General features: G+C 42.9%; 2 pseudogenes; one reads left to right on the plus strand and one right to left on the minus strand.

Moving 5' to 3' along the window:
- Positions 1-1,236: 1,236 nt before the first annotated feature.
- LOC108293665 lies at positions 1,237-2,108 on the minus strand (annotated as a pseudogene).
- Positions 2,109-3,382: 1,274 nt separating this feature from the next.
- LOC108293685 lies at positions 3,383-4,410 on the plus strand (annotated as a pseudogene).
- Positions 4,411-10,915: the final 6,505 nt, after the last annotated feature.

The raw sequence follows: 10,915 nt of genomic DNA on the forward strand, positions 1-10,915 counted from the left end.
TTTTGAGACGGAGTCTTGCTCTGTTGCCAGGCTGGAGTGCAGTGGTGCAGTCTCGGCTCACTGCAACCTCTGCCTCCTGCGTTCAAGTGATTCTTCTGCCTCAGCCACCGGAGTAGCTGGGACCACAGGCACGTGCCACCATGCCCGGCTATTTTTTGTATTTTTAGTAGAGACAGGGTTTCACCATGCTGGCCAGGATGGTCTAGATCTCTTGACCTCGTGATCCGCCCACCTCGGCCTCCCAAAGTGCTGGGATTACAGGCGTGAGCCATCGCACCCGGCCCATTTTTATCTTTTCTGTTGGCTCCAGTTTAGTGTCCATAAAGGTTAGAAAGGATTGTGTGTGTGTGCTTGCAGTTTCTAGAGTAAAAATCTTTCATCTTAGAGAAATGTGACACTTAGTGAATGCATTTTTTCCTATGTGTTAACAGCCTTTGTTTGCCTTTGATTAGTCTCCTCTGCCTCTGGCTTGCTCTTGTTCTCCCTTGTCCTAGATCTGTCCCTAGACAGATAAAGAGGGAACGGGGTCTTCCAGCAGCAGTGCTTGGAGATGGAGGTGCACTCAGTGAGTCCTCACCCTAAAAGGATCATAAACTTACTGGGTTAAATCAACCTAATTATCCCTAAGCTGCCTTGGGTTTTGTGTTTGCTCATGTTTTGTTTTGTGTTAGCTGAACCACGTGTGATTCCTTGTGCCATTTTCTTTCATCTGTTATTTTTCTTGATGACCCTGAGCTATGGCTTCCTCCTCTGTTCCTGTAGCAGGAGTGGCTGTGGGAAACGGATCTCTCGAACACGTAATAAAGGAGGGAGGAGGGAGGAATTTATTCGGCCGGGAGACCAGGCAGTAATTTGTGGAAAGCCCAGCTCATCTAACAAAGGAAGGTTCTGCCTTTATATAGGCTTATACTTTAGATGTTACACGTGGAAGAATCTTAGGTTCATAGTTTTAGGACTCACATGTGAAAAGGTCTCTGTTTACAGTTTCAGGAATCACATATGAAAGGGTTCCAGTTTACAGTTTTAGGACTCACATGTGAAAAGGTTTCTGGTTTGATCTTGTTTTAAGTAAAAATAGTTCCTTCTGGAGAGTTTCCCCAAGGCCTAGCCTGTTCACCTATAGGAAGGTAAAACCAGAGGCACCAGTCGGTCAACCTTTTCTTCTATCGAAATGCAGCATGATAGTCAAAGGGGAAGTTGATCTGAGAAGCCTGGTTCTCCCTCTTCATTCCAACACTATTCAACCTCTGTTGTTTTCCTTATTTTGCCGAGTTAGGCCTCAAAGAAGAAATGGCAGAAGAGCACCAGGTAGCTGAGGAACATGAGTGCGGACCAGAAGACATTCTGAAAGTGAGGCTAACACTGGTCGTGCGGCATCCAGTAGAAGACCAGGTAGTTAGACAAAGCCCATCAGCAACTCAGTGATCAGGGACAAGGTGATGAACATGGCAAACTTCCGGGAGACTCGGAAGCCCGCCACCTGCAACGCATAGTAAGAGTACATCACGGAGTGCATGCCATAGTTCATAGTCATGAACCCGCCTTCCCCGGCAACCATGCCTTTGTAGGCGTACCAAGAGTACAGGAGCACAGTGATGTGGTGGTACCAGTGCAGGAAGATCAGCTTCTGCTTCCTCAGAATAATGAATATTGTATCTCCTAGTTCAGGTGCTTTGTTTAGCACAAATGCATAAGCCCAGAATTTGCTGACAGGTCCATTGTAAAAACTCTGCTGCTTCAGGCCTTTGGTCATCAAAATGTACACCATATAAGCACCAGTTCGAAGAGCACCGAATATACTGAAGACTGCCAGGGTCAGAGACCAGAGCACTAATGGCTTCCCCAGTTCCAACTTTGCTCGTCTGTTCGTTAGGTGCCGACCACCAAACATAAAGGCAGCAAACAGAGCAGAAAATAGGAAAGATTTCTTCCAGTTTTCCTGCATCCATTGGATGGCTTCATTCTAGTTGAACTGCTTTTCGAATTCATATTCTTGTAAAGTCAACACTGACATGTTCATTGGGGCTGATCTTTGGAGTCGCTCCATGTTCTCGATACAAAACAAAATAATCTGTAAAGTGCTAGGTTTCGAGTGCTCTCCTGTCTGCTTCCCCCACCCATCCCCCTAGGTCTTTCCCATGCCACTCGGTCTCTGGGGGTCATTTCTTTCCCTGCCTCTTAGCTACATCCAGGGCTGAGCCTCTCATATTCTTTTTAATTCACATATCTACTTTACAAGCTCAATTAGAGTCTAAAACACAACTCAGGTGAATCTTGAGGCCAGATAAATAAGAGAGCATTTGATGAATTAACTTTGAGAAAAGTGAGCCCAGGGGCTAGCTTTATGAGTACATAGATAATAGGCAAGAACCCACCTACAGGACAGTCTTTGCCTCAGAGCAGCCCAATTGACAAGGGAAAGCATTTAACTGAAATTGTCAGAAGAAAAACTGAAATCCATAGAGCCAGAGAGAATGAAGGCGATCACGAGAGAAATGAGGATAGGAAAGAAAAATGAGGATAGGAAAGAAAATAATGGGAAATCAGGTTGGTTCCTTGATGGTCTCTCAATCCTGCTGCCATGTAATAAGCACCTGCTGAGATTTCAATTAAGACGAATGTCTCAAACTCACATCTTGAGATTCTCATTTAAATGATCTGGGGTGTGGTTTGAACATCAGTGCCTTTAAAAAAAACACTCCCATGATATTCTAATATATAACTGAAGATGAGAAGGACCACGGGTTTACTCTGACCTCAGGTCATCAGCATGGAGATGACCACGTATGTGGCTACCCCATACAAAAGGCTGAGTGTCCATCAAACATTAACGGGATCTGTATTCACCTCTTAACAATAGTATTTGTAGAATACAGAAAAAAATCCAAGAAGAAAAACAAGAAAATGGATGGCTTAGACGTTATAGTCTCTCTACTTGAAGCACACTTGCCTAATTGCAAACTTCTTATTTACGAACTTCTTATTTACAATACCTACTATATTACACATATTTAAATTTAGTAGTTTCTTTTCAGTTTTATTTATTTTAGTAGTTTCTTTTCAATTGTATGCTGAATTTTGTTGATTAGATATTGAGAATATTTCTAGAAATGACTTAAGGCGTAACCAGGTGTGGAATCAACTTCAAGGAGTTAGGAAAAATAAGCTGGGCCATGGTTTCAATCTCCATCTTTTCTTTGTGATTCCATTCAACTCTCTCCTTTTTCTTTCTTTCCTGATACTTTTTGGAAGAACACATAATATTTCTTTTTCGTTTTTGGTATTTTTTTTTTATTTTAACCAGCCAAACAAGCAGCAGTGGCATCATATTTATTTGTAAAACTTTATTATGACCGAGCAGGAACCAGCATCCAGGAACAGAATGAATGGAGAGTAGAAATCAGATGCTTATTCCCAAGAAAAGCAGGATTCCATTCAGCACCTGTCCCAGATCCTTAGGGTGCTGACAGGATGAGATGGGGCAGCCAGAGACAGGAGGTCCTGTAGTACAAAGCCATTGGAGACAAATATCACCGGGGTTTGACGGTGCTCGTAGCGTTCCGGGAGCTGATGGAGCCGCGGATGCTGATAGTCTCCAGCGGGCCCTGACTGTGGGCTGGTGTGTGGAACTGCTGCAAGCTTTCTTCCTGGTAGCAGATGACATCATGGATTCATCCCTCACCCACCGGGGACAGATCTGCTGGTATCAGAAGCCAGGCGTGGGTTTGGATGCCATCAATGATGCTATCCTTCCGGAAGCATGTATTTACTGCCTGCTGAAGCTGTACTGCCGGGAGCAGCCCTCTTACCTGAACCTGATACAGCTCTTCCTGCAGAGTTCCTATCAGACTGAGATGGTCAGACCCTGGACCTCATCACAGCCCCCCAGGGCAATGTGGATCGCCGCAGATTCACTGAAAAGAGGTACAAATCTATTGTCAAGTACAAGAGGCTTTCTTCTCCTTCTACCTTCCTGTAGCTGCAGCCACGTACATGGCAGGAATTGATGGCGAGAAGGAGCATGCCAATGCCAAGAAGATCCTGCTGGAGATGGGAGAGTTCGTTCAGATTCAGGATGATTACCTTGACCTCTTCAGGGACCCCAGTGTGACTGGCAAAGTTGGCACTGACATCCAGGACAGCAAATGCAGCTGGCTGGTGGTCCAGTGTCTGCAACAGTCCACTCAGGAACAGCGCCAGATCCTGACGGAAAATTACGGGCAGGAGGAGGCTGAGAAGGTGGCCCGAGTGAAGGCATTATATGAGGAGCTGGATCTGTGGGCCGTGTTCTCGCATATGAGGAAGACACTTACAACCACATTATGGGTCTCATTGAACAGTACGCAGCGCCCCTGCCCCCCAGCTATCTTTCTGGGGCTTGCCCGCAAAGTCTGCAAGAGGAAAAAGTGACCTAGAGGCTGCAAGGGTGGGGAGAGGAGGCTCTCAATAAATAAATAATTGTGTAAAAACTCCCCCCAAAGCTCATTACTCTTTTAGGCAAGGTTACTCAACAACTGCTAGTGACCGTTGAGATGTCCAGACTGGAGAATTTTCTCTCCCTTCTCTCCAACTTATTGAAAGGGCCCAAGGCTTTAGTTAAGTCTTAGCCCTGTGGCGGCATCTCTGCTTCTCTGTTGTAAAAGCTGGAACTCCAACGCCTGTAATCCCAGCACTTTGGGAGGCCGAAGCGGGCGGATCACGAGGTCAAGAGATTGAGACCATCCTGGTCAACATGGTGAAACCCCGTCTCTACTAAAAATACAAAAAATAGCCAGGCGTGGTGGTGCATGCCTGTGGTCCCAGCTACTCGGGAGGCTGAGGCGGAAGAATCGCTTGAACCCAGGAGGCAGAAGTTGCAGTGAGCCGAGACTGCGCCACTGTGCTCCAGCCTGGTGACAGAGCAAGACTCCATCTAAAAAAAAAAAAAAAAAAAAAAGTGGAACTCCAAATGCCCATTGATGATAGACTGGACAGGGAAAATGTGGCACATATACACCATGGAATATTATGCAGCCATCAAAAACGATGAGTTCGTGTCCTTTGTAGGGACATGAATGAACCTGGAAACCATCATTCTCAGCGAATTGACACAAGAACAGAAAATCGAACACCGCATGTTCTCACTCATAGGTGGGTGTTGAACAATGAGAACACATGGACACTGAGGGGAGCATCACACACTGGGGTCTGTCGGGGGCAAATAGGGGAGGGACAGCGAGGGTTGGGTAGTTGGGAAGAGATAGCATTGGGAGAAATGCCAGATATAGGTGATGGGGAGGAAGGCAGCACATCACACTGCCATGTGTGTACCTATGCAACAATCTTGCATGTTCTTCACATGTACCCCAAAACCTAAAATGCGATTTAAAAAAAAGGTGGAACTGGATGTAGATGTGCTGTGAGGTCCCTGCTGCTTCTTACACCCAGGGTTTTTCCCATGGTTCTGCCCACCCTTCCCTGAGAGACTAAGATATATAGTTGTAAGGACTCGGGTTTCTCTGCAAAGGGTCCTCTCCTGCAGCTCTCTGTTTCTGAGCTTTTATGGTTGATGCTGAGCACGTACTCACTGAGAGGTGTCAAAAGCCATCACTCTGCTCGAGAGAGAGGGGATCATGAAAAAAATGTTACCAGCTGCTGGCTGGGCAGAGATGAGGTTTCTATATCCTTTACTTTAAGCTGACTTGGGGTTCAGGGATGTTTTCCTTTTACCTGTGGATGGCACTTGCCCCTTCAGCCAGCCTGAGGCTCACCCTTCAGCTCACCCTCCTAGCAGGAGCTCAGCTTGCCCCTGGGCCATCACCACTTAGCAATCCCTCTAGTCTCACCCATTAGCAGGACCTGACAAAGATACTTACTTGATCTTTTTCTCTCTCCTGCAGATACGAAATGCTGCTAAGATAATGAAAGGATGTCAGAAAAAGCAGATTTTTCATTTGATGGAAAAAACTAAAAGAGCAAAATAATGGAAATCTCAAAGACAATGGGGGAGAGATCCTTGGCTGAGGATCGTATTTCGGAACCACCGACTGTTTTTGACAAGTTTCAACTCACTAGGCTCCCTTGGTTAGAGAAGCCACGGTCCTTTAGCCTCCAATTGATATCAATACTTAGGAAGACCAAAGCCAGATGGACAGACAGCACTGAGGCGCCTTAGCCCTGCTCCTCTCAATGTTCATCCTGTAGAGAACAGGAGTCAGGAAATGGTGGCAGGAGACAGCATGTCAAAAGGGACTCTGCAGCTGCATAGTATGAAAAACGTCATGTTCTTGTTGAAAATGTTTAACCTGGGTTTCATGGGAGGCAATCGCCAGACAACTGCAGAATGTAGAACACTGAGCCAGACAACTGACCTGTCTCCTTGAAACCATCGATGTCACCATGAATCACACCACAAAAAGGGGAAGAGACATTTTGGGTTGAAAAAGAGTCAAAAGATAATGTTATTTTGAACCCAAAGTGTCTCCTCACCTTTTTGTTGTTGTCATTGATGGTGGTGACATGGGCTTGTTTGTAGAGGACAGGTCAGCTGTCTGGCTCAATGGTCTATAATCTGAAGTTGTCTGAAATTGTTTTCATGATTAAATTCAGCTGAAAAGTTTTGCCGGGAACACTGCAGAGTCAATGCTGTGAGCTTCCTACCTCAGCCCATCTGCAGGCAGGGGAGGTCCAGTTTCTCCATCACTATTATTGTGATACTAAGATGGTCACTTGGTTAAGGAGGGGTCTAGGAGATCGTCCCTTTTAGAGACACCTTATTTATAATGAAGTAATTGGGAAAGTGGTTTTTAAAAGTATAAATATCCTGTATTCTAGTGCTCATCCTCTAAACATATTATCATTCATTAATGGTCCCTGCCTATGTCAATTATTATATTCATATCTCTACACTGGAAATTTTCTATTTCAATTTTTACTGTAGCTTTGTTTTTGGTAGTTTCTGTTGTTAAAAAAAATTCCTTGCCTAGGTTTTAATTATTGCCCAAAGTTAATTTTAATCTTTACAATGAAAATTATTTGTCTATTACTCTGGACTGGTGGATTGTTTTTTACATTCAGTGTTATCATCTTTTATTACACTGATTGGTTTTGGTGGGTAATGATGTGAATTACATTTTTATTTCCTTTTTTTATTTTCTAAAATCTTCCACATTGTCGACTATGTTTACCATATGTAGCAGATTGTATTTACATTTCTCTGTTCTAGTTATTTGTATTCTTCATGAGTGTGTGTGTGTGTCTGCGTGTGTCTTTGACATTTAAGAAGGGTGGTGTCGCTCATGGGTAATATTGTGCTAAAAATGTTTTGTTTTTTTTTTTTTTTTTTTTTTTTGAGACGGAGTTTCACTCATGTTACCCAGGCTGGAGTGCAATGGCACGATCTCGGCTCACTGCAACCTCCGCCTCCTGGGTTCAGGCAATTCTCCTGCCTCAGCCTCCTGAGTAGCTGAGATTACAGGCCCGCCCCACTATGCCCAGCTGATTTTTTGTATTTTTAGTAGAGACGGGGTTTCACCATGTTGACCAGGATGGTCTTGATCTCTTGACCTCGTGATCCACCCGCCTCGGCCTCCCAAAGTGCTGGGATTACAGGCATGAGCCACCGCGCCTGGCTTAAAAATGTTTTTGATAGATTTTCTTCCCTTTCAATTAGTCACACTTCTAATATTTGCTTTCTACATTTTAAATTATAACTTTCAATGCCAAATATTTCCATATGACAGTCAATTACATGATTTGTTTTCCTTTTCCTATCTTCTTTAGCTGCCATTTCTCATAACAGTATTTTAATTCAAACATATGGCAGTGACATTTTCTGATTCTCATATTGCCCCACCTTGGTTTTTGGTTTAGATCCACAATTAAATATATGAATGCTTATGATCGATTCAAAAGTGAATGCCATAGTCATCACTTGCTGAGTGGTATTCATCCTTAACTGAGTCCTCATGAGGGAGCCAGGTCTTGCTGAGTTTAGCATGTTTAATTATCTTTTTCCACAGTCTTGACACATGGGTCACATTACTGGATACAAGATGCTTGCCTAAAAAGATTTTTCTCATCTTTAGGAAATATTGTCTTCCTTGGGGGAATGCATGGTGTGTGTTCTCATTCTGGAATGCTATTTTGTTCTACCGTGGCCTCTAATCTCTACCAGTTACTTCATTCATTTGTTCTCTTCACCAGGAGTCTCCAGAGACGCTTCCTTTGTCCACGCCTCCCCCTCTCCCAGCAATTCTGCGTTTCTAAGATTGGCACTTCTGGTCTGTTGCACTGTGAAGCCCCTTCCTTTCATTTCCCCAGTAGCCAGTGCCCAAATCCACCATGTCTCAGGCATGATCTGTGTTTCTCCACACTCGCTTTCTAAGGATAGTTTCACCTGTGTTCTGTCATCAACAGGCCCTCCTTGCTGTCCTGGCCTCGATTTGCATAGTGTTTCCTACTCCCTCTGCCATTGTGTGGCTCCCAGACCCAGCTAACTAAAATCACTGAGGGCCACAGTGTTCCCTAGCCCTGGTGTGAGGGGCAGGGTTTGGGCGGTATTTTTGACTCTCTGAGTTAACCCCTAGGGCTTTGAAGTATATGTTGAGAAATTCAGCTGTTACTATCCTAGGTGGACTTGCTCTCTCCTGTCCTACTTCTTCAAATGCAGAACTTCAATGGTGTACAAAAGGAGACAGAATCTTATCATAGAACACACCCTATTCATTGGCCAGCTTCAAAATTCATCATCTTATGGCTGAACTTTTAAAAATACAATGTTAGCCACATACCTATGAAATGCATATGTGTGTGTATATAGATATGAATTTGCTTCTGAGATTATGGAGAATGAAATTCCTAAGATGGAAGGAAAGCTGGATGCCCAGGAAAGCATTTGTTTCCCATTAGGTCTCTTCTCTCTTGGCCTTTGATTGCATTAAGTAGGGCAATCTGCTTCACTTAGTCTGCCCATCCCAATGTTAATCACATCTGAAACACTCTCTGGAACACAACCAAAATAATGTTTAACCAAATGTCCCAGCACCATGGGGCTCGATCACAGTGGCACGAACTAGTTACTATCACACATGTACTCTGTCACATTTGTGATGTCTACATTTTTCTCCCAATCTGCAGCTTATATTTGTTCTCTTAATGCCATCTTGTGTTGAGCAAACACTTTTAATTTTTATTAAGTTGAATTTACCAGTGTTTTAATGTGTTTTGTGTTTATGTGACAACAAAGAACACTTTGCCTAACTCTGTCATCGAGATTTTGTCTTATAGTTTCTTCTATGCTTTTTCTAGTTTTCTAGTTTACATGTAGTTGCATAATCCATTTTGAGTTAGTTTTTGAGTCAGTATTGAGGTTTGGATGAATTTTTTTCTTTTTGGGATATGCATGTCCAGTTGTTTCCACACAATTTGTTGACAAGAGAATGCCTTCTCCACTGAATCGTATTTGGACCTTCATCAATCCATTGGATGGATGAGACTGGTGAGAGGACTGTCCTGATATTTGGACAGAGAGACAGGGCCTGAAGTAGGGTGGTTTTCCTGGGAAAAATTAAGGAAGGCACATTTTTCTATGAGGCATAGGAAAGCCTCAAGCACAATGGGGGTACCCTTTATCCCCATGTTGCAGCACACTCATCCCTGCTCTCTCTGCCTTCCTGTTGCAAAAGCTTGGCTGTGCATAGACACTGAGGTTGAGTGGTGTCTTTGGGCGTTTTTGAGAATTGATGCCACAGCTCTAGCATCAAATCTTAGAATATCAAGCAGCCAAGAAGCAGGAAAACACGACACACAATGAAGAATCTAATAATCTAGTTGAAATTGACACACATGTTGGAAACAGCAGAAAAGGACATTAGAGCAGTTATTATAATTGTATTTTGATTAAATTGAGAGGCTGAAGATATTTTTAAATATCAAATTCTGTAGACAACAACTATGATTTACAGTCTGAAGCGGAAGAATGCACTGGATTAAACATTGTGGAAGAAAAGATTAATGAACTAGAGGGAATAGAAGTAGAAACTAACATAAATGAAACACACAGTAACGAATGACTTGAAAACATAAAAAGACCATCGGTGTAAAACTTTTAAAGTCCCTAGTATAGGGCTAAATGGAATCCCCGAAGGGCATGTAGCGGAGAAGAGAGACAAAAATATTTAAAACATACTGGATGAAAGATTAAGAAGCTTCACAGAAACCATAAACTTCAAATATTACAGAAATATGATGTATCCTAAGAACAAGAAACATGATGAAAACTTCACCAAGGAACATCAGAATCAAATTCATCAAAACCAATGATAAAGACAAAATCCTAAAAGGAATAAAAGGGAAAAGAACATATTACATATAGAGGATTAAACATAAGGAGGGCATAAGATTTCTCATAGGGAGCTTTACAAAGACGTTTACCATAGTTTTAAAGCACTAAAAAAAAAGCAAAACTGTCACTCTACAATTCTATACCTGGCCAAAATATCTTGTAAAAGTAAACATGAGAAAAAATATTTTTGAAAAGAAATTACCTCAATTTGCAGATGGTGTGATCCTATGTATAATAAATCCCAAATAATACATACAAATGCAAACACACATACATGCACATGGTCATGTCATGTAAATTGGTGAGTAGTACTGTGTGTTACTCAGGGTCTAAAAGGAAAATGGGTTGGGCGTGGTGGCTCACGCCTATAATCTCAACACTTTGTGAGGCCAAAGTGGGAGGATCACTTGAATCTAGTAGTTTAAGATTAACCTGGGAAAAAGAGTGAGACCTTGCATCTAAAAAAAAAATTAGCGGGGCATGGTGACATACTCACTTGAGCCCAAAAGTTTAAGGCTGCAGTGAGCTGTGATTGCATCACTGCAGTCCAGTGTGGGTGAGAGTGATACCTTGTCTCAAAAAAAAAAAAAA

The sequence above is a fragment of the Cebus imitator genome, unplaced genomic scaffold, assembly GCF_001604975.1.
Source record: "Cebus imitator isolate Cc_AM_T3 unplaced genomic scaffold, Cebus_imitator-1.0 Scaffold543, whole genome shotgun sequence".
Lineage (NCBI taxonomy): Eukaryota > Metazoa > Chordata > Mammalia > Primates > Cebidae > Cebus > Cebus imitator.